A 24,817-nucleotide genomic window follows, 5' to 3' on the forward strand; every position below is an offset into this window, starting at 1 on the left:
ATCCCCTGCTTAATCAAATGTTGAATTTATCCCATTGAACAGCAACCCACACCACGTGACAAGCTGCTCCTGTGTGACATTCATTTATATTCCTAAAGAGAGCATGAGAATTTGCATTCAGAGACAGCAGGAAGGAGAAGCGTAGGAAGTCCTAGAGTGAAGACAGTATCACTTGTGCATGTCCAGTGGAATCTTTCAGTCCCATTCACAGAGGGCACCTCTGAATAATATGGACCTGGGAAGTGGGAGTTATTCTTGGTAGGTTCAGTTATGGAATTCAATGCACATCTGCTAGAGAGGGAGCCTTTTTCAAGGTATGTGAGAGAAACAACATTCAGTTTTGGCTTATCATGACACCTGTTGAATAAATGAAGGGGGCCCTGACTCAATAAAACAGCATTTAAAAGCTGGTTTGTCCTTTCAATGAGTGAGAGTGTCTGCTACCTCAGTTCAGGAAGGCTGCAGCTTTGGAGACAGCTGATGCGTCAGGCAATGGTGCATCTCAGACTGAAAACTGATATAGGGACTGGAGGCTTTACCCCTCTTGGTTCTCAGTATGAGAGCAGGTACTTCCCCCTCCTCCCTGATTGCCTCATAAAAAGCTAGCCAGGCACTTTGGCAATGGCTCTGAAGTGCCTGCTTGGCTCACCATGTAGGGCGTCTGACCAGGAACCCAGACAGCTGTTGTGGGACCTCCAGACCTGGGACAGAGATATCTGGATTCATTGGTTTTTTGGGGAACTGGCATTGTGGAGATATGCTGGAGGGCCCAACTTCTCCTCTAAGGAGACTTCAGGTTGAACATCTAAAAAGAGTTGAACAGGTGGCTTCCTTGACCTGATTCCTTGATTGTCCCTCTGATCAACAGGGCAGGCAGACCTTTGGAAGAAGAGGGAGTCTGTCTGCTCAGCTGAGGATTCCTGACACAATTACTATTGTATTTTATTCCCCTTTATGAATTGTAAGCATCAACATTTAGACAGAATTTGCTATGGCTTCATTAGCCAAGCTAGCCTAATCTTCCTTTACCAACTTCAGTATAAGTCATTAGCTTATGTAGCTCAAATCCTTTGCACGGAACTTGCTTTTCCCATACCACATCAAAGAAAGATGGCAAAATTCGGACTTGAACATATACTTATCTTATTTTGAATTATTTCTCCTCTGGGATGGAAGCCTTGAGATGAAACATTGGGATCTCATCTGTGTCCCAGAGGACAAGGAGTTGTAGTTTCAAGAAATGCATATTGTGTTCAACGCATGCTTGCTATTTCTTGTACATTAGCACTGCTTTATGCAGGAGCTGGCTGTTAGCATGTCATTCTCTTGACACATCATTAATAAACAGGTAATTTCATACCTGATTTCCACTGAGTGTAATGCTGAAAACCACCTGGGTTTCGGTTTTCATCAACATAAAAAAAGCACAAACTGAAGCATGGTGGTTATTATTGAGCCAGGGCTGGCTTAATTGAATAATGGATCAATCAGTCTGAGACAAGCACACATGGAAAGAAGAAATAAAAAACCCACAAACCATCTCTCTGAACCCCATTTTTTTCTGTAGGGGAGGACTGCAGTATAATGAATGGAAATGGGCACTAAAGTCATGCCTGGAGAACCAAGACCAAAAAGTCACGTTTCATAATTATGAAAAGGGAGTTCTCAGCACGGCCAAATTTTTTGGTGCTTTGCCACTGAAGGCCAGAAAGAAGACACTTTTCATAAGTACTGAGATATATTTAAGGACATAAGAAGCGCTTGTTGGACCAGGCTGTTGGCCCATCTAGACCTGCTCCCTTGTTCTCACAGTGGACAACCAGATGTCTATGGGAAGTCCACAAGCCATACCTGTGCACAAGAGATTGAGTCATATAATTTTAGTAATATATACAGAGTCCGTATAAAAAGAACATCAAAACCAAAAAAAGGATACCCAGGGGAGAGGGGAACCATACAAAAACAAGTAACAATATTAAGAAGTAAAGCTGCCATAAGGGTACCTACATCTAATACTAGCAGGAAATGGTGGGACACAGGTGGCACTGTGGTCTAAACCACTGAGCCTCTTGGGCTTGCCGATCAGAAGGTCGGTGGTTCGAATCCACGCAACGGGGTGAGCTCCTGTTGCTCTGTCCCAGCTCCTGCCAACCTAGCAGTTTGAAAGTATACCAGTGTGAGTAGATAAATAGGTACCACTGCAGTGGGAAGGTAAATGGCATTTCTGTGCACTCTGGTTTCTGTCACGGTGTCCCTTTGCACCAGAAGCAGTTTAGTCATGCTGGCCACATGACCTGGAACGCCGTCTGTGGACAAAACGGTGGCTCCCTCAGCCTGAAAAGTGAGATGAGCACTGCATCCCATAGTTGCCTTTGACTGGACTTAACCATCCAGCAGTCCTTTACCTTTACCTGTGGGACAGCAAAAGAAAAGAAGTTTGAAGGGCATGGTGAGGAGACAGAAGACCAAATAAGTTCAATAGTTCTTCCAAATAAAATTGTACTTTGCTGGAATGAGACGATCCATTGTGAGCATTCATTTATGTCAAAAACGGCCCCCACAGGGCTGCAAAATCTTTCAGTGTAGCAGGGGTATGGTAGAATGTCCCTATTTTCATCAGAGAAATATTGGAGAGTATGGAGTTATGTGACCCCGCCAAGCCAAGGAGATAAGTAACTATACAACCTTTAGAACAGTGTTTTTCAACCTTTTTTGGGCAAGGGCACACTTGTTTTATGAAAAAAATCACGAGGCACACCACCATTAGAAAATGTTAAAAAATTTAACTCTGTGCCTATATTGACTATATATAAAGTAATTCTCTTGAATAGGAATCAAATAAACACAATTTTTCCCACGGCACACCAGGCAACATCTCGTGGCACACTAGTGTGCCGCGGAACAGTGGTTGAAAAACACTGCTTTAGAAGACATCTGATGGCAGCCCTGTATGGAGAAGTTTTTTTAAAAAATGTTTAATGTTTTATTATGCTTTTATATATGTTAGAACCCGCCCGGAGTGACTGGGCAACTCAATCAGATTGATGGGGTATAAATAGTAAAACTATTATTATTATGGAATAGGACATACCTATTTTCATTGGAGAAATGTTGGAGGGTATGCAAATCTCCGTGCTCAACCTGGTTGGTATTATGCATGGACAAATCCCAGCTTGCTTGACCAGGCTTGGAACTCTAACTTGCCAGCATTGGAAAACAGCATGCTAGACTAGAAGGACCCTTGGTGTGATCCAACAGAGCTCTTCTTGTGTTCATGCTTCCATGATTTCTCTCTCATCCAGTTAGGAATAAATGCATGAAATCCTTTTACTGTTGCACATGGATGCCCCTGGCTGCATTGGACCATGTTTCTATAACAGAGCATGGAGGGAAATGGCAACTAGTATTGCTGCGTTATAAAATGAATTAGTCCTGGTGTAAATGCCGCAAAAGCAAAATATATGGATGAAACCTCTTTGGTTCATGGTCACTGAATGTATCTTGGGTGCTGTGAAGAGGGGCAGGGGTAGGAAGGAGATATCTGTCGTGAAGATGGTGGCCAGCTGCTGCCCCACTGTCCTGTGTTACGCTTAAGAGCAACTTTCCCATTGCATCCTCAAATTTGCATGCTGTTTTTACATTTCCAAGGAAGTGATAGCCCTAAAGCATTGGGTGAAATGTAAATTTCTTAAAATATGTATCCATCCACAAGTGGCTACATTTTTGACATTATTATAGGGTTTCTCGGTGTTCCATTTTATTAAAAAATATTTATTTGGTTTCTAAGATTACTGCTTCTCCAACCACAGAAAATTCAATTACTGAAAACTGCAGCTATCAAATTGGTCAAAAATAAATAGCCTTTTATCCAAACCTGGCACAAGCTGGTTTACTTTTAATATGTAGTCATAAAAGAAAGAAGCCCTTTCCACAGAGAGCTGGTTGGTTACAGTGCAAGAAGCCAAGGTATACTTTGCATCATCAGGTTTTATTTATAAAAAAGGTAGGAAGGAGGTTTTCAAAAAGGAGTCATTATAAGACTAATTAACTCTTATCCCCCCCCCTTTGTTTTAACAAGCGATACAAAATTTTTTATAGGGCTTTATGCGAAGGGAATTCTGCCTCTTTCTCCAGCTAGGGAGACACTCACTCACACTTATCAAACCTTTATTAGGCTAGGGAGGCACACTGAAGTGAACATACAGCGTGTATCATTCTCAATGGGTATCACCAAACAGTACTAATGTGCCAAAATGTGTAGAAGAAGAAGAAGAAGAAGAAGAAGAAGAAGAAGAAGAAGAAGAAGAAGAAGAAGAGTTTAGATTTGATATCCTGCTTTATCACTACCTGAAGGAGTCTCAAAGCGGCTAACATTCTCCTTTCCCTTGGCGTTCAGCTGATGAAAACCCCAAAGTTGAGATTGTTAATTTGGGGTTCTGATCAGCTGTACGCAAAAACTTTAACTATGATATATACATCATAGTCAGGAAAAATAGAGGTACCTGAACTTCACTGGAATTTGATCATAAGCTCAAAGAGCTTCTATAAAGAAAATAAATAGAACTGGAAACCATGATGCTATAATACCTTTTCTTTTAAAGAAAAATGGAGATTTCCAGCTTGCTGCATATGCTAAGTTTGAACATAATCAAAATCTCTCAAATGCTATTAATCTACAGAGCAATTGGATACTTCCAACTGTGTACTGTACACAACTTTGCCTCTGGATACAATTGCTGCTGAGTTTTCTACTGATTTTCTGGCCATAAGAGAAGAGATGCCAGCCCCGTGACCACAAAATCCCTATACCCTAGTAATCATACTGATGGCACTGATTACCTGAAGCACATTAGGCCTATACAATAGTAACTATACTATTTTCCAAGATACTGCCATCCACAGGGAGCAGGCAAACTGATGCATCAAATCAGGAAACTAGGGATGTGACAATATCCACTCCCTCTACCTCACAACATTTCTACATTGTTTGGATAACTCTTTCTGTTGCTCTCCCAGTTCCTATGATATTTTGCAGGAGAGGAAGGCAACAGCAGAGTTACCTCAATGTTTGATTTTAGCTGAAATTCTATGGCAACTCTAGGGAAAACTGAGAGCTACCACCAAGGTACATGGTTAGGTCACAGGGTAATTGAGCAGTCTGTCTGACTATTCAGTTCCTTGTCAAATGATCAAAGCAAAGGCATGCTGTCTGGAATGATCACAATTAATTAGATGGATAGTGTAGATGCTCCTGAAAATGATTGGTTCATAATGGAAGATACCACCTAATAATCACTGTATGGCAGAAAAGAAAAATTCTCCAACTGTGATATAGAAGAGAATTACTGTACTTTTCTGTGTATAACACGCTCCCATGTATAAGACACCCCTTCTTTTTGGGGACTCCAAATTGAGAAAATGGGGGGAAATTGTTGAGCTTTTTTGGGAGGGATTGCCCAGACTTGTTGAGCTTTTTTTGGAGGGGGGAGGTTGCCTAAAATCACTCATCCGTGGGACAAACCCAGACAATTGCACGCACATCAACAAAGCGACCAATCGTCTGTTCGCTTGCCAACAGCAAACGCCCAATCACCTGCCCAATTGCCGCAACAGCCAATGACCTGCGGAACTTGCCGCAACAACCAATCACCTGCCAAAACGCCACTGACAATCTCCAGCTCACGGCAGTCACCCATCCAACCTCACCCTATCCATGTATAAGACGACACCAATTTTTAAGCTTAATTTTTGAAGAAAAAAAACCCTAGTCTTATACACAGAAAAATATACTACTTTCATAGTATGTTTCTTAAAACACTAGATCACCATTTCTTGGATTCATATTTCTGAGACACCTTTTATTCCATGAGAAAGCTGTTGCTATTGTGAGCAGCTGACCCATTCACATTTCCGAACGTGACCCTCCACCAGATGATACTTGATGCTTATATTTTGTCAAACTAATAGAGCAGTTTGCCTTTACGAATTCCAATCCTGTCAAGTCTGTTGTATCCTTATCTTTTGCAGAGTTATTAGCTTTGATCCTCTAGGCTATTCATCCTTCTGCCAGTTGGAGAAGGCCATATGTTGCCTTCCGTGAATCACATCATTGCCCATCAGACCATCTCTCAGCACAGCCCCTTGATCCATCAAGGCAGAGGGCTTTCATTCAGCAGGTATGCTAACAGAATCTGTTAACGACAAACTGTAGGTGCATTGGATGGTAAAGATGTTTGACATTCCTGCTTTTGTCTATGGGCCCTTAGATGAAAGAAATTGCCTTTCACTTCTTCTTCATGTAGGCATTATTTGTAGCACAGTGGTACCTCGAGTTATGGACGCTTCAGGTTACAGACGCTTCAGGTTACAGACTCCGCTAACCCAGAAATAGTACCTCAGGTTAAGAACTTTGCTTCAGGATGAGAACAGAAGTCGTGCTCTGGCGGCGTGGCAGCAGCGGGAGGCCCCATTAGCTAAAGTGGTACCTTCAGGTTAAGAACAGTTTCAGGTTAAGAACAGATCTCCAGAACGAATTAAGTTCTTAACCAGAGGTACCACTGTACAAGAGAGAGAGCACCACAGAAGAAAACTGAAGACGTGCTTGCATCAGCCACACATAGCGTACTTTTCCATGTATAAGATTTGGGTTTTTCTTATTAAAAAATTATGTTCAAAATTGTGGGTCATCTTACAGGTGAAACTCGAAAAATTAGAATATCGTGGAAAGGTTAATTTCTTTCAGTAATTCAACTTAAAAGGTGAAACTAATATATGAGATAGACTCATGACATGCAAAGTGAGATATGTCAAGCCTTTATTTGTTATAATGGACTGCAAGAAGATCAGACCTATCCATTCTTAAAGAAATCAGCCCTGAGTGCTCACTAGAAGGACAGATCCTGAAGTTGAGGCTCCAGTACTTTGGCCACCTCATGAGAAGAGAAGACTCCCTAGAAAAGACCCTGATGTTGGGAAAGATGGAGGGCACAAGGAGAAGGGGAAAACAGAGGATGAGATGGTTGGACAGTGTTCTCAAAGCTACTAACATGAGTTTGGCCAAACTGCGAGAGGCAGTGAAGGATAGGCGTGCCTGGCGTGCTCTGGCCCATGGGGTCACGGAGAGTAGGACACGACTGAACGACTGAACAACAACAAAAAATAGCTGAGAGGTGGTTAAGTGTGGGAGAGCTGGTAGAGGGAGTTATAGGTCTGGAAAGACACCCATGTTTGACATTGTCTGCAATCGTTTATGAAACCACATGCTTGTTATTCTGTAATAAATAAATAAATATAAGTTTTGATGTTACAATTTAACCCTGACTGGACTCAATAGATTTACCAGGTAGGGCCTGGTAGTGCCTGGTTGGTGGCAACGAGAGAAGAGAGCACTTGTGATTTGAGAAATGGCCCCCACCCATTTGTCATCTCCCACAGAGCCCCTTCTTTTGTTCCCTTTAATGGCCCATCAACCAGGCTATCACATCACCAGGAGGCTAGCTTGGCGCCTCCAAGAATTAGAAGCCCTGGTAAAATTTTAACATTTGCTGCATCCACCAGACACCCCCAAACTCTGCCCTCCAGATGTTTTGGGACTACAGCTCCCATCATCCCTAGCTGACAGAACCAGTGGTCAGGGATGATGGGAACTGTAGTCCCAAAACATCTGGAGGGCCGAGTTTGGGGATGTCTGGATTAGATGGTTCCCATCATACACCCCCTCCCGAAACTCATAATAATGCATGATAGAGTTACATGTGCATTGTTGTGGCCAGCTAAGACAATTGTGTCTTTGTACATATAAAGGAAAAATGCACACCACATTTGTCAATGGTTTATATTTTAATGTTTGTTCTTGATATGTACTTCTATTCCATATATTGGAAAATGACCAAAATAAAATAAAATATTGATATTGAAATCCTTCGCAACAGCCGCTCCCTTTGCTCCCTGGGAATAGGCCTGCCTCGTCCATTTGTTTCCAGCTCTGATTCCAATGGAAACATACTTTGGGAATGGGGGACGTGTACCTATAATGGACCTTTCACTCGGGGCCAAACAGACCACTAGCTTAACCATCAGCAATCAGTCTATAAAATCTGTGACTGATTAGCTCACCACCATCACCTCTCCCCTCTTTTTAAATGGGGAAGGATGCTAATGGATTTCAAATTGTTGGAGAAGCTTGGCAGACTTTTTAAAAAATGAAATAAAATAAATGAATCTTTAAAAAAATGGACCTCAGGTTTATGTCAGTATTTATAACAGTAAACCATGCAGTTCCTTTCTTGCTTCAATCTTTCTCACTTCTTCCTCCCTGAGGCTTGATTCTAAGCCTAAACCACCTTGCTCTCACAGTTGATATGTGTCTGCTGAAGGGTAGTAAAATAGTGTTCATGCTATATAGTAATATCTTTTTTTTAAAAAAAAAAAGATAAAACAACAACCTCCACTCAGCCTGAAATATGATTACCCATAGCTTTTGTATATTTGTGTGTGATTCTGCTGTTGGAAAACACACCCAACAAACTCCTCTTCTGCCCCACAAGTAGCATGGCTTGGAGACAACAGCTCCTTTGGATGCTATTTAGTTAATGATCACACTCCCCTCAGTAGGAGATATCCTCTGGTTTGCTGAATTCACATCGGACGCAGACAAGTAAAACATTGAATACACGACGCGATTTTATTTTCTCACTAAATCAAGTTAAAGATTTAAAGCCCGGCTCAAATTATTTCTGTGGGTGTGAGGTGATTTTGTCACAGGCACAACTGGCTTTGGGCCGTTTCCAAGCTTGCAGCTCCATAGCAAAGTTGTGAGGGGTGGGTGGAAATATATGACCTAAAAGTGGAGGCAGTTAGGGCTTCCTCCCATGGCAAATGGAGGAACTTGTGGCAGAACAAATGCATAGCTTGGAACCAACTTGGTTCACATTCATTAGAAAATCTCCTGCCCACCTGGCTTGACTCTCCCCCCCCCCCGGCCAAAAAAATATATGAAATACCACACTGAATCAGACCAAAGGCCTATCTTGTTCATTCATTTTCATCCACTTACGCATCACCAGAACAAACAAACAAGCAACACAGAAGAAGTTAAAACAAAATCGAAAATTCTTTCTAGTAGCACCTTAGAGACCAACTGAGTTTGTTCCTGGTATGAGCTTTCGTGTGCATGCACACACCAGGAACAAACTCAGTTGGTCTCTAAGGTGCTACTAGAAAGAATTTTCGATTTTGTTTTGACTATGGCAGACCAACACGGCTACCCACCTGTAAGAAGAAGTTAAGATTTACATGAAGTTGTTTATGCTAATTGCAAAGTCCTCTGTTAGTTGCTCATGAGTAAGCAGGCAAAACTCTGAGTTTCCTTTAAAGAGTTTTATTGTGCAAACTATGCACAGTGCAGAACTAATAAGTTCATGTCTATATCAAGCATCGTCAGAATCCGGGAATGGCCCCTTCCAGTTCTGACCCCAACAAAAGAGCTTCGGTATACAGAAACCCAGCCTCCCACCCTTTCGTTTCACCCCTCGATGCCTTTGGGGCGCCGGAAGCTGCGTGTCTTTTTCCTCGCCCCTTGAGCGAGAGGAGTGTGAGGGCTCTTCAGCATCCTCAGAGCCTTCTCCCTCCATACCCTGAAAGGCCTGCCCCTCCCCGCTCAAAGCCTCGCTGCTCCCTCGGCTGCCAGAGGAGGTGCTGCTGGTCAGGTGGGACCGGGGCTCTCTGTAGCATCCCGAGAGCCCTTCCACCACCTTGCGCTGCGCCGGGGACAGTTCCCTGACACTAATTTTGATGATGATGATGATGATGATGATGATAATTAATGAATTAATTAATTGATTGATTATACCCTGCCCATCTGGTTGGGTTTCCCCAGCCACTCCGGGCGGCTTCCAGCAGGATATTAAAAACACAGTAAAAGATCAAACATTAAAAACTTCCGTAAACAGGGCTGCCTTCAAACGTCTTTTTAAAGCCAGATAATTGTTTATCTCTTTGACATCTGATGGGATGGCGTTCCACAGGGTGGACGCCACTACCGAGAAGGCCCTCTACCTGGATCCCTGTAACTTTGCTTCTCGCAGTGAGGGAACCGCCAGAAGACCCTCAGCGCTGGACCTCAGTGTTCAGGCAGAACGATGGGGGTGGAGACGCTCCTTCAGGTATACTGGGCTGGGGCTGTTTAGGGCTTTAAAGGGTCAGCACCAACACTTTGAATTGTGCCCAGAAATGCACTGGGAGCCAATGTAGGTATTCCAGGACCAATGTAGGTCTTTCAGTTTAGATGCAGTTTTATAAATAATGACTCTAATTTCAGTAGAAATGCTATATTACTATAGTGGGGAAGATCTGTGCTTCTGCTCAGTCCACTGTCCAAGTGATGGGCCATTTCAAAGCCCCCTACTCCTCTCTTCCTTCTTAGGATGGTTGATCTATAATCCAGACTTGGACCAAACAGTCCTCTAATAGCATACCCTCCAACATCTTGAGGCCCCAAACTGGGATGTGTGTCTTCACACCTGTGCTCCTGCACAAGTCATGTGATGCACATGAGATCACGGAGTACAAAAGACATGCTTTTTTTAAGGACCATGCTTGCATGACACCCCAAAATCATGTTTTGGAGCAAAGCGCGAGATCGCGGCCACAAAAACTGCTTTTTTTGGGGGGAGGGCTTTCTTTGAGGCTAGATATTGGGGCAAAATTGTGTGATATCACAGCACCCAAAATGTCCACCATGCTCTCTTGCAAGAAAATGGATGCCCAGGGGTTTTGGGGGGACATTTGTGCGGTATATAATGAAGGACTCCTTCAGAGATCTGTCCTCCGCAAAATAGGACATATGACCACCCTATGAGTTTCCTGCAGTGGTAACCCAGCTTGATTGATCAAATTGAACATTTATGAACCACACTTTTGTGGCACAGCATGAAATCACAGCCACAAAAAAAATGCTTTTTCAGGGGGAAAGCTGTTTTTTCAAGGCTTGGTATTGGTGCAAAATCGCATGAGATCATGACACCCAAAATGTTCACCATGCTCTCGTGTGAGAAAACAGGATGTCCCCCCCCCTCTCTCTTTCTCTCTCTCTCTCTCTGTGTGTGTGTGTGTGTGTGTTTTGGGGGGGGGGCATTTGCAACGTATGTAATAGACCTCTTTTAAACAGAGGTCTGTCCTCCGCAAAGTAGAACACATGGCCACCCTATCAGTTTCCAGCAATAGCAACCCAGCTTGATTGATTAAACTGAACATTTATAAACCATACTTTCATATAAAACATTGCAAGGCAGTGTACAGTCTAAAACACAGTGTTGCAATTGGAAAAAAAACAAAGCCCACAAGCAGAATATGGTAATGGCCTTTCCTAATCGTTTGCCTTCATGCAACTCATAGGGGTTCCAAATAGCTGTCATGATCACTAAGAGCCATAGAGGCACCTACCACCCACGAATTTGTCTAATCCTCATTTAAAGTTATCTTAGCAAGTAAATTTGTGAGCAATGTGGTACAGAGGGCAGATCATTTTGTTGGGAAAGTAAAAATGTTTGCACCGACAGAGTTACCTGCTTAATGCTGTGTTGAATTCCTCCTGATCAAAATATAATTGCAATTTTACACTGTTTTGAAGTCAGATTTGGTGAGGATGGTTAAATTATTGTTTAATCTATTGTAAAAAATATGTTGTTGTTTGGTTTTCCCCACCACAACTCTTCTTTTTCATTTGGCTAGTTCCTGTTGAAATAGAATGCAAAGTTGCATTTAATTTTGCAGAAAATCTGTAATTGTAATTCTGCTGACAAATTTTGGAAGTAAAACATCCCTCAGTTTTGTATCATCCCTTTTTTTTAAAAAAAGGCCTCAATTTTAAAAAAGAAAGTGGCCTCAACGTGTCAGAGGGGGAAAGTCTCTTCAAATATCTCCCCTGCTACACGTAGGGCAGAAATTACAAAGTGATTCTACCACTCTCGCCTCTCGCCACACATCTCCATTAAGATGCATTTGGAATAAGGTTATATTTAATTTAAACAAACGCCTTATGGGATTGGTGTCTGTCCGAACCCCCAGCTATTGTTATGACTAGACAGCAGATCATGCTGACTACATTAGCCAGCCAGTGACTCGGGACACCTACCGCTCGGAATGCCATTGCACTCTGAGAGGAGAGGAATAAAAATGTCTACCCTCCAGACCTGAACCCCAAGTGCACAGCAATATTTCTGCCACAAAAATACTTGACTGTCATTTCCATCAAGGCAGGACTGGATAGCTGTGGTGGTTTGTTGTCAAAATGAAAAATGGTTCAGTGCAAAAGGTCTCGTGGCTGGGATGCTAACAATCAAGGAGCACTAACTCAAGCATTTGACAAGCAACTTTGGTCTTGCTGTTAAATACCACTTAATATTGTCCTGCCTGATAATCCCTGCTGTTTAACAACTGTGCAATCCAAGGCTTAGCTTTTTTTTTTCCTTCCTAAAGGGAAAACCTGGACCATATGTCATATGTTTGCCTGCATCCGAAAAGGAAAATAGAAGGACCCTTTTAACTTCCAAGGAAAATAGAAAATAATGATATGGTTACTTTTAAAGTGATTGCAAATGTATTGGTTGGTCCTTGGTGCCCATGTCCAGGAAAAAGGCATGTATGTGGCGTGCCAAGTGATCCTGGTGATATGCGAGCCCTTAGAATGCCAAAAAGACTTCAAGAGACCACACCATAGCCATGATTTGCTGAAAATCTTCTAGTTATTGAAGTGGGGGGGGGGTGGGCACTGCAGGCAGAGAAATGGGCAAGTTCCTCCTCCTCCCACACACACACACAAAGTGTCCAGAAGAGACAACAAAAATCCAAACTGGAATGTATGAAGGCATATAAATCTAGAGTATTGTTGACTGGAAGACCCTCCTGGAATTATTGTAGTGGGACAAAGTTAGCCCAAAGTTAGGCTGGTATGTGTGTGATTTTGATGGAGATGGCCTACATTTTGATCAAAGTGAATTATTTCCACAGGGAGCACCTAACACGGTGATTTGGGGGAAGTTGTTAAAGTACAGTGGTACCCTGGTTTACGAACTTAATCTGTTCTTAAACCAAAACCGTTCTTAAACCGAGGTGCACTTTCCCCAATGAGGCCTCCCACCGCCGGTGCCCTTCCACCACTTGGATTCCGTTCTTAGACCGAGGTAAAGTTCGCAAACCGGGACACTATTTCCAGTTTTGCTGAGTTTGTAAACCAAATCATTCTTAAACCGGACTGTTCTTAAACCGGGGTACCACTTGTAAACTAAAGAGTTTATTTTTCACATGGTTATTGTTCTCTTTGTTCTTCCTGGGAAAACAGAGTGGTTAAAAGAGTAGTGGACTTCACAAGAGCAGACATCCTTCCCAACCACTTTGTCTTGTCTAACAAACCAAAGGCCAATAATTCAATACATTTGTTTTTGATCCAGTTTTTTATCCTCCTCTCTCTCTCTCTCTCTCCCCCCCCAATCCAGTTTGCATTAATGTGGTTGTTATTTCGCAAATTTTTACAAGAGTTCAGTACTGGGTCCCTCCCTCCCTCCCTCCCTCCCTCCCTCCATTTAACCATGGGACTTTTGGTGTGATATATTCATTTATCTTTATTCTGGTCCCTTAGAGTTTCCCAATAAACAGCACCTGCTTTAATAGTTTATTTTTCTTTCTGTTTTTCTATTCTTTTTTTGTGCAGGTTTTTCCAAACATCTCTTAAGAGTTCTTCCCTGAATGGCAAGTCAAATTGGAAAGACACCCACCAGATCTGAAACAGATCAGATTCCCCGTGCTGCAGGTTCAAGGCAGATTGTGTGCCGCAAGAAGTATATTTCAATATAGAGCAATAGTTAAATGAAAATAATAAATATATTAAAATATCATTAATAAATATATTTTAAAAATCGAGGTTTCTTGCTGCATATATTCTCAGTTACCATTTTGAAATCTGACCTTTATTTATTTAAAAAAGGGGTGATGACCAGAAATGAAATGAAATGAAACTAATGCCCCTTGAAAGCAAATCTGATTTTAAAAGGTGAAGTTAAATGAGATCAGGCATTCAGAAACGTATCATAAACAGATTTGGAACTAAGCGCTTTCGGGGGGAAATAATTCTTGAAGCCCTCCCTCCTATCTTCAATTTCACATAGTGAGCTGCTTATTTCAGGAGTATCAAGTAATAGTTGGGAGAAAAGCTAATCTGCTGTCAGATGATTTTTACAAACATAACCTTTCCTTGTTTTATTCTTGCAGCGCTGGAGTCCATTGGCTCCAGCCAGCTCTTGTTTCTGTTTCAAGCGTGCAGCACTTGACGAGCAAATCATCGTTTTCATCGTTCAATAGCCCCAGAGGGGATTGCTTAAAATGTTTCTACAAATTTATTACTAAACTTCACAGGGAAGTGATAGTCTGCCAGACGGAACAAAGGGGACAGGGGGGTAGCAGTAACATGGCTACTGGGGTTGTGTTTCTCTGTTTGCTGTGGATATGAAATGGGTGTCATTTTTAAAGGAGGCTTATTGACTCATCCACTTCATATTCAACAGGGGAAATGGAAAACAACATTGTTTCAAGCTTTCCCTGTTGTCAGCTATTTCTAACCAGCTAATATGCCTCTCTCATACATGTGAGAGTCATTTTAGAGAGGCATTTTATAGCAGACAGTAACTTACCTTAGAATCCCACTCAAATAGTGGCCCCATTTAGATGCATACATCTGAAGGGTAGCGGGTGGTGCTGTGGTCCACTGAGCCTCTTGGGCTTACCAATCAGAAGGTCGGCGGTTCAAATCCACACGATGGGGTGAGCTCCTGTTGCTCTGTCCCAGCTTCTGCCAACCAAGCAGTTTGAAAGCACACCAGTGCAAGTAGAAAAATAGGTACCACTGTGGTGGGAAGGTAAATGCGCTCTGGCACTCGTCACAGTGTCCTGCTGCACCAGAAGCAGTTTAGTCATGCCGGCCACATGACCCGGAAAGCTGTCTGCATGCAAACTCTGGCTCCTTTGGCCTGAAGCGCCACACCCCATAGTCGCCTTTGACTGGACTTAACCATCCAGGTATTCTTTACCCTTTACCTTTACTTCTCAGTTTAGTAAGCCAAGGTCTGCATGAGCCATGTGCCCATATGGTCCACCTTTGTGACACCTCTTCCTTTCTTGGCACACTGTGATGGATGCAGGAAGTCTTTTGTTAACTATAGTTTCCTGTTATGCCCAAGTTGCCAAGATCAGAAAGAACCTGGATTTTCAACCACGTTTTCCTCCAATCCTGTCAGTGGCTCCTAGCTGGTTGCTCAGGAAAGTATAAAGACAAGGAAAAGTTTCTTACTGTCCTTTTGTATTTCAGTCTTTACACAGAGAGGCTATAGAACCCAGTCTCTTGGATAATGGCATTGTCCCGAGTGAATCTCCACCCCCTGTCTCTCCCACTTCCTCCTGCTCCTCATCTCCTCTACGGGTGCTGCTACGTACCCTCTGTCTTTGAGCTCTTTGCTCTCCTACTTTTAAGGCTTGCCAGGTTCTGGGAGATGGTGGGTCTGGAATGCTTTCTAATGACAAGGTGTCAGCCAGCTGCTGCTCCAGCTCTGCCTGCTCCTCCTCTCCTATTGCTTCCCAACTTTCCCCCTCATCTGCCTCTGAGCTGTGACCTCCCTCAAACCATTATAAATCTATACTGTCTTCCTCTTCCTCCTTCCTGGAAGGGTCAGGATGGGGAGGCAATCTCCACAATTCCTCCTCCTCTGCCCTGCCCATGACATCACCCCCATCTCCAGTGTCCTCCTCCTCATTTGCCCAGTCCCTGACAAATCCTGATAACCATAGTTTCCCAGTTCAGACAAAAAAAAGGAAACAATAGTTAACTGAATGGTTTCATGGGTTAATCATGGCACACTGAACAAGGAGGGAGGAAGTGGCAGGAAAAGGATGGAGTGTCCAAGGCTGGAAAAGGCTCCTTATATCTCAGCCTATTAAACTGAGATATATAGGCTATGTCTGAACTGGGACATTGTGAGTAATGTTCTTTTAACAAAGAGAGAGAGAACAGGAATCTATCCCTGTAAGTCCCATTGAAACCACTACCAGAATGCACTGAGGTATAGATATTTTCTTAGGTGTGTGATGGATGAGATAAATTGCAATATTCAATGGCTTGTGATATGGACATTGCAATATCTATTCTGTCTCCATGCACTGATTGTACCCAGTTTGTAGGTATGTGTAAAGGGTTATAGTGTCCTTTTAAAGATCCAAGTGTGGGGGTTGAGAGAAGCTGCACAATATAATATTGAAAAGACAAAGATTATTTGGATATCATGTAGTGCTCGGTGGTTAGGTATGTGAAAGCAGCTGCTGTGGCAGTTGTTGATGTTTTAGTTGATATTCTGGTATTTTATAAAATTATGGAAAGGGAATACTTTTAAATAATGTTGTAACTGTAAGATAATCACATTGCATGTCTGAAAATATAAATATAAAGACTGGGTAGACGTCTCTGAACCAGCTCTGTAACAATAAATAGTTCGGGAGTTGTGCCTTTGGAAATTCTCACAGCTAATTAGAGTGCCCAGTGGAATCTTATGGATATCAGGGAGACCACCAATAAAGAAACAAATAGAAATGGTTAATTAATAGGATCTGGCATCCTACCATAATATTTTGTGTCAATCTCCTGAATGTGAGGTTGGAAAATCCAGAATTGTGAGTGTGCGGGGCAATACCTTTCAAGGTGAGTCTTGCTGCAGAACTGCAAACACAGGAATCCATGTGTAGCTGAAGACAAGCTTTTGGGATGACAAGGTCCACAACTTTATTATATTATACTTTATTATATGGGTAGCCATCTGTCATGGATGCTTTTGTTGAGATTCCTGCACTTCAGATGACCCTTAGGGGTCCAAACTCTACAATTCTATGATATTAACAGGATTTGCGACAAGCAATAATCTGATGGTAACTTTTCTCACAGTATGGACAACTGTCGCTGGATGAGCTTCACTCTGACACTGCACTGGAAGTAGTTAAATCACTGAGTCTCTTTCGCCATCACCACACACTTTGTACTGTGTCAAGGAGGCTGTGCCTGACTCTCACACCAGCACAGACATTTGTGCCAATTTATTCACAAATCTTCACAAAATTCCTAGGGGGTGGGTGGGAATAAATAAATTCCAAAATTTAAGCAAACTCTCCAGGAATCATTGGATCAATCTTTTTCTCCGGCGGAAATCCAGAATGGGATCAAAAATATGAAGCACCACAGAAGATCCCAACAGATTCATTAGCCATCGTCAAGGCTTCGGGAAGTCTATTCCACCCTCGGTGGAAGCAAGTAGCAGAGATAACAAGGTAGAGTCCTTTTTGATGAGTTTATTCATTCATAATAGCGAGAGACAAAAGAATGTGGCAAGCCCTAACAATGGCGTTGGTCCAACTGAGCTTCTTCTCCCTCCTTACTAGCAACAGCATTTCCCCTTATGGTGGCCGTTCATGGCCAATTGTCTCTGACTCCTTTGTTCCTGCACTCTTAATGAGTTATGGGAGAAAGGGGGTCAGAAATACTATGCAGTGACGACGTGTCAGCTGGCTGCTCTGCCTCTGCCTCCCCTCCCCCTTCTCCTTACACTTCCCAACTCTTCTGTTGATCTGTCTCTGAGCTGTGACCTTCCTCAAACCCCTGCTGTAAATCAATGTTGCATTCCTCTTCTCCTGCAGTGTCAGGAGGATTGGGGGGTGGTGGATCTCCACCACTCCTCTCCCCCCCCATCTTGTCTCCTTCAGTCCTGTCCCTGACAGCCAGATAGATAGATAGATAGATAGATAGATAGATAGATAGATGATTGAAAAATAAATGATAGATAGATATAGATAGTTCTACCCAAACCACTGAAAGACTTTGAACAAGTTGAATCATATAGATCTATTTCATTGATTAACATGGATGCTAAATTGTTTACAGGAATAGTGGCCAGTCAGCTTTTAATAATAATAATAATAATAATAATAATAATAATAATAATAATAATAATAAAATATGTCTGTTAGGTAGTGGGTGGACACAGCAGACAACACAGTGATTTTCAAGCAGCTCTTGTTTATTCTCAGGCTGGAACAGAAGTGAGCTGAAGGGCTCAGCAGCCTGCTTATATAGAACTCAGCTACAAGCAACAGTAACAACTTTCTGTAGTTACCCAATCCCTGAATGTCACTTTCAATCCCTCATTTGCATGTGCGGACCTGAGTGAAAACTGCAGCAGAATGAACTATATACACACACCCCTAGTGGCCTAGGGTGAGAACTTCAATACATAACAATGTCCATCATGACCAAGTCAGATCCATCGGTCAAAGATCCATAGCTTTCCCTATTAGAAGAGTTCTGAATATGATTTTTTTTCTGAGTCAGTCGTGTCCAGAACCCCCTGAGGTTGGCTGGAGTGCACGAGTCCCACTCTCCGAGGAGTGGTAGAGTGGGTGGCACAGTGGGTGACGCACATCCCCTGCCGTTCACTGCTGGCCGTATGTGCCCTGATTGCCTCTCTAGTGGCTCTCGCAATGGGCAGGGCAGGTGCAGGAGCTGCTGGTGAGTACAGGCACCATATTTCTAGGAAAAGGCACTGCCTTAAACCATATAGTATCCTTACTCAGTCCTGCATTCAGCAGCTACTCCTGCACTGCGAGGGTGAGTCGGTAGGTACCAAGCTGGTAAGGAAGTGCTCTCAGGAAGTAGACATTCTGGCTTAAATAGTGGCTGGTGCCCACTTCCCACTGGTTGCCGTAATCTATAACTGGTTTTGCCAACAGTTGGAGCTTTGTCCTAGACACATACAAATGCACACCCTACCCAGCCACTGAATAGCAGAAGCGAAGGGATATTTTGTATGCAAAATATAGCGTGTTCTACAAGTGAGTAAGAGCCCATTGCCACCACTGAACCATGGACCTTCCTTATTGAGTATTTCCACCATCATGAAGGTCATGGGAAGAAAAATCTAATCAGCATTTTACCCACTGCGGTTTTGTTTCTCTCCTGTCAATACCCCCCTTTCAGGAATTTATAACTACAATTAACTCAAATGATCAACTCGTTTCTCCACAAGCTCTAGTTAACTCAAGCCACTGTGCCTCTGCCTACCCCGCCCCTGTCATGGAACCTAATATTAAAGTAAAATAGCTCCCCTGGGGAAATAATAGCTGTGTTTATCCAAACCAATGATTATCTTAACATTTTTTATATCCCCAAAGACATGAATGACACTGCACTAAGTACTAAGCAACTTAATGAAATCTGATTGAGTGAAGGAGCTGAAGGAGTGTACTAGAAACTGATTTAATCTAAGACCACATAAGGTTAAAACTGAGCTTTTAGTTTCCTGTCTTGCATACTGAATTTAAACTCTTCCTTCCTTCCTTCCTTCCTTCCTTCCTTCCTTCCTTCCTTCCTTCCTTCCTTCACAATCTTTTTTTTTTAATAATTCTTTATTGGTTAAAATCATAAACACACTTACATATACCTCACATACATTTTACATCTTCTAGAATATATACACCTAATTTCTATTACATTCACACATACTTAAACTTCCAATTATCCTCTTTGCATTTTATATTATTACATTTGTATATTGTACAGTTATGTATATCAATTATTTCACAAATTTTTCTTCCTCTTATTTCTTTTCATCTATATCCAGGTTCAGTCAATATCTGCCTTTAGGATTCCGCTTATGCCATTACTCTCTAGGTATTCTTTAAATAAACTCCATTCTTTCCACACAGTTTGTTTCGTTTGTCCTCTTATTTTTCCAGTTGTCTTAGCTAATTGTAAATATTCTAACATTAAGTTTTGCCAATCTGTCATGGTTGGTACATTTTGGTTTTTCCAATTTCTAGCTATTAGAACTCTTGCCGCTGTTACTCCATACATACATACATAATACTCTTTCTTTTTTCTTTATTTCTTCTGGCAAGATACTTAATAAGAACATTTCTGGTCTTTTTCTGAATGAACATTTTGTCAATTTTTTAAGTTCTTCATATATATCATTCCAATACTTACAAATAAGAGGACACATCCACCACAATCTTTTAAAGGTAGATTTACCAGCTCTGTTCTTTGCCCAATTTTGGCTTTCTTCTGAATCTTTCCAGTGATCTTCTCAAGATGGAGGATGCTGTGAAATTAGGCTTCAGATTTAAAACTAGTCAACACCTTACCATTTTTCTATCGCAGGGGAACGTGTTCCCTCTCAAAATGTTCAAGGTCTTCAGACATTTCACTCTCCTTCCTTCTTTCCCCTCCCTTCTTTTTCTTTTTATTTTTTTAAATATATACAGCCAGGAGAAAATATAATCACTGGAGAATATTTCACTCCACTTGTAGCAGTGGCACAGTATGGGGGGCACAGTGGTGGTTGCCCTGGGTGCAGAATTGTTAGGGGAGCAAAATTTCAACACCCGGTGCTGCCTCAATACAGCTGTGTGCTTCCATCGCTGGGCTCTGTTGAAAACGGCTTCTCCATATGAACCAGGAAGTGATCTCTCCAGACAACAGAATGACTCTTCTTTTCTTATCTCTGCAGCTGTGATCTCAGGTGATGTGGGTGCTGTTAGGCAGCTGAATGCACATGGGTACTCTGCCCTTTCCTCTCTCTTCCATCCCCTCTCCACAGCCCCAGGCACTGGCAACATATGCTACACCACTGACTTGTAATTCCCGTTCCCCATGAATATGACCCTCCCTGTTTTCCTCTGTGAATCATTGGAGAAATCAGAGGCTGGTCCATGAGAGCTACAGGAGCACAGGCCTCCCAGTGAGAATGTCAAGCAATTTTTTTTAAATCCCCCTCAAAGACTCCAAGTCATATGAACTTTCCTGTCCTGCCCCCCATTTTATAATCCTTTTTGAACTCAAGAGAATAACCTGGAAACTTCCTACTTGTCTAATTGTTACGTTCCTGCCAAACCACTAGGAGGTGAATGGTGTGAAACATCTCTTCTTTTCTGGAAGCCCCATGCTGTAACTTACTAGAGCACAAGTAGCCAAGGTGGTGCCCTTCAGATGTCGTTGGATGATGCCACTCATCATCCCTGATCTTTGGCCAAGCTATCTGGGACCGAAGGGAGTTAGGAGTGCAAGCCGTGCTCAGTGAGAAATGTGGTTTCACGTTTTGAATGGAACTTGGCAGGAAATGACCTGAAGTGAAACCATGCTGTATTGAACCAAGAAATTTGGAATATTTCTATTATAGTTTCAAATACTTTTTATGGAGTCTGTGTTGCTGCAAATACACAAAGGTTTCCTGCATTAATCTGACGTGATGGTGTCATCGCACCACATTGGCACAGGAGAGAGGCCTAAGGCCGACTCTGGAGTTGCCAGAGTCTGGTTCTCAGGAAGTCCTATGGCAAAACTGTGGCTTCTAAAAACCAAAGGGCATGAGGATGAGTGGTGAGGTTTGATTGACATTCAGATGAAAAATACACCTCCCCTGAATTGCTTCTTTAGCAAAATTGGGTGGTTCCGCCCATCTCCACCACTGCTTTGTAGCCTCCTTTCACTAAGCCTTGTTTAAACAGCTGGTTTTCAAATGTTTGTTTTGCTGGTAAGGTAGATATAAATAAGCATCTTGTAACTTCCTGTGTTATTGGCCACTGTCTCTGTTTGTGGCCAATCATGTGGTGAAAACTGATTTTTTTAAAAAAATAATAATGGGGGGAATTATATTTATGGGATTGTGGTTCATTTTTGCAACAGTATTCATTACAGTGGTGTAAAAGGTAACTGGGTTGTTGGTTTTTTTTTTTTAACCTTTTTTCAAAATTTATCACTCTCTGATGAGCACTGAAGACACAGTACAGAGTCAGGTATGGTGGATTTCCTCAGGACAGGTGTGTGTGTGTGTGTGTGTGTGTGTGTGTGTTGAATTACCTCACAATAACCACATTCTTCAAATTAGGGTTGCTGTATTTCTTTCTCTTGAATTCAATTCAAAGTGAATTGACAAGGAATTGGGAGTGGGAATAGCAAACTTGAAGGTTTGGGTTGATCCAACCACCAAATGTGCCCAAAGAGATCTCCATTTTATAAAATGACCACACTGAGTTGTTCTACACCCACTTGGGTGAGAACATGGCAAATCTTCTAGGGACTGGTATGGTTAGCTCTTTTCCAACCAAACCAGTATCCAACTGAGATAATTGTGCTCACGTTGAAGCGGGGGCACACTTACTATGGAGAATTAGGTGCAGTTCCCATCTAAATTACACCGTTTAGTTGTGGCTTTGTGTGGAACACTTTGGCCAACAAGTTTACCTCAATAATATTGAATCATATTTTGGCAGCAAAAGATGTGTGCTCACACCCAACAAATTGTACCAAAGAAGAAATTTGCAATGTACCCGGTATAAAAAAAAGAGAGAAAAAAAATCTTACTCACTTTATGTCTACAAAACCTGGTTTGATTACAGCTGTTTTCTGGCCTATTTTTTCCCCTTCCATGTAACTGAAAGTTCAGTTCAATTTTTTGCTCTTATCAGTTTCTGGAAATCATTTTTATATGAATGGGCATTAAAACAATTAAGGCTAAGGTGATTTGATGGTCAATAAGACCAATCAAGCCCTGATTAAAAAGGAACTTTTTTGCCTGGTGCCTAAAGGTATATAATGAAGGTGCCAGGTGAACTTCCCTGGGGAGAACATTCCACAGATGGGGAGCCACTGTAGAGAAGGCCTGTTCTTTTGTTGCCACCCTCCAGACCTCTCAAGGAGGAGGCACATGAAGAAGGGCCTCAGAAGATGATATTGGGGTCTGGGTAGGTTCATGTGGAAAGAGGTGGTCCTTGAGGTATTGCGGTCCTGAGCCGCTTAAGGCTTCATAGGTCAAAACCAGCACTTTGAATTGGGCCCAGAAACTAATTGGTAGCCAGTGCAGTCAGTCCAGGTTTGGTGTAATATGTTCAAACCGTCTGGTTCCAGTGAGCAACCTGGCAGCTAAATTCTGCACTAGCTGATGTTTCCGAACCGCCTTTGGAGGCAGCCCTACGTATAATGCATTGCAGAAAGCTGAGACAATTTTAATCAGTTTTAGCATTAAAATTAAGTCAAAATGGACCCTCCCATCAACTGGCATGTAGGTTGGAGATGAGGGGATGTGGCATTTGGTCTGAGAAAAGTTCCCCAGTCCTGATATAACTTTCTTGCTAATGGTGTTTCAGCAAATGCAGTGTGGTGTAGTGGGTAAGAGCGGTAGACTCGTTATCTGGGGAACCGGGTTCGCATCTCCACTCCTCCACATGCAGCTGCTGGGTGACCTTGGGCTAGTCACACTTCTCTGAAGTCTCTCAGCCCCACTCACCTCACAGAGTGTTTGTTGTGGGGGAGGAAGGGAAAGGAGAATGTTAGCCGCTTTGAGACTCCCTCGGGTAGTGAAAAGCGGGATATCAAATCCAAACTCTTTTTCTTTTTCTTCTTCCTCTTCTTTTTTTAATGAAGAGACTAATCAGTGAAAGGAAGTGAAGCAAGGAGCTGGAGTACTTTGCCACCTGGTCACAAATATGTGCTCATGCATATGGAACAAAGTGTGACCATGAGTACTCAAGGTAAGCATTCCAAATTTTCTGGGCATTGGATTTGCTCCTACACGAGTGGCATCACCGGGAAGAACTTGCTGGACGTTTCCCATGGATATGTGTTGTATTTGTAGATGACTTGAGATAATAGAGCTAGCAGCAAGTAGCACAAGCAGAGTTTATATCACTGTCAAGTACCTGGGCTTGCTATGAGGAAAACTGAGGCTGGATATGAATGGCCCGAGATTGCTTTTCCAATCAAAAGCGGAAACATGGGGCAGTTGCGAAAGCTGGGTCAGAGTTCAGAGCCAGGTCAAAATACCCTTTGATGATTTGAAGAAAGTGAGCATGGAGAAAGCAACTTTACAGAGTTGGGGATTTGGGGGGAGGGAAGAGATTCAGTTCACATTTAAAGACAAACATACTTAATTTGCATGTTCTCAAACAATAAGAGAACTGAAACACAAGTAACCTTTGAAATTTTGCCATGCAGATCTCAACCAATATGTATAAAGTGCATATAATTAGTAGCGTCAAATTTAGGGTAGTGTGGGTTGTTCCCCTACACAGGGCACTGAGCTGGGGGGTAATAGTAATAATAGTACTACTAATACTACTACTACTAATAATAATAATAATACAACCTATACTTATATGGGTACCTATTCATACCCTCCAACATTTCTCCGATGGAAATAGGGATGTCCTGTTCCATAATGATAATTTTATTATTTACACCCCACACATCTTACTGTGTTGCCCTAGCCACTCTGGGCAGCTTCCAACATACATAAAAACATAATAAAGCATTAAACTTCCCTATACAGGATTGCCTTGAGATGCCTCAGGGGTCAGATAACTCCATACCTTCCAACATTTCTCCAATGGAATAAGTGACATTCCAGGATCAAATCAGAAACTGGGATGGCTTCTCTAAATCAGGGACACCCCTGGAAAATAGGAACACTTGGAGGGTCTGACCTATTGAGGAGGATTGTTCTACGGTATTTTTTTAAAAAAAAATTGTAAAATGCTACAGAAATGTGGAGTACTGAATTTAAAAATGGGGAAATGAGAAATGGAGAGAAAAGTAAATTACAGATCTGCCATCCCTACTCAGGATGTGACCTGCTAGCCTGGCCTGACCTGCTGCTAAATACTCAAGTATGTAAAAATAAAGTAAATAGATAGAGAAGGTTTTCTATCGATTATTTGTAGTTTCCAGGTCTATCTTTCA

The sequence above is a fragment of the Lacerta agilis genome, chromosome 2, assembly GCF_009819535.1.
Source record: "Lacerta agilis isolate rLacAgi1 chromosome 2, rLacAgi1.pri, whole genome shotgun sequence".
Classification (NCBI taxonomy): Eukaryota; Metazoa; Chordata; class Lepidosauria; order Squamata; family Lacertidae; genus Lacerta; species Lacerta agilis.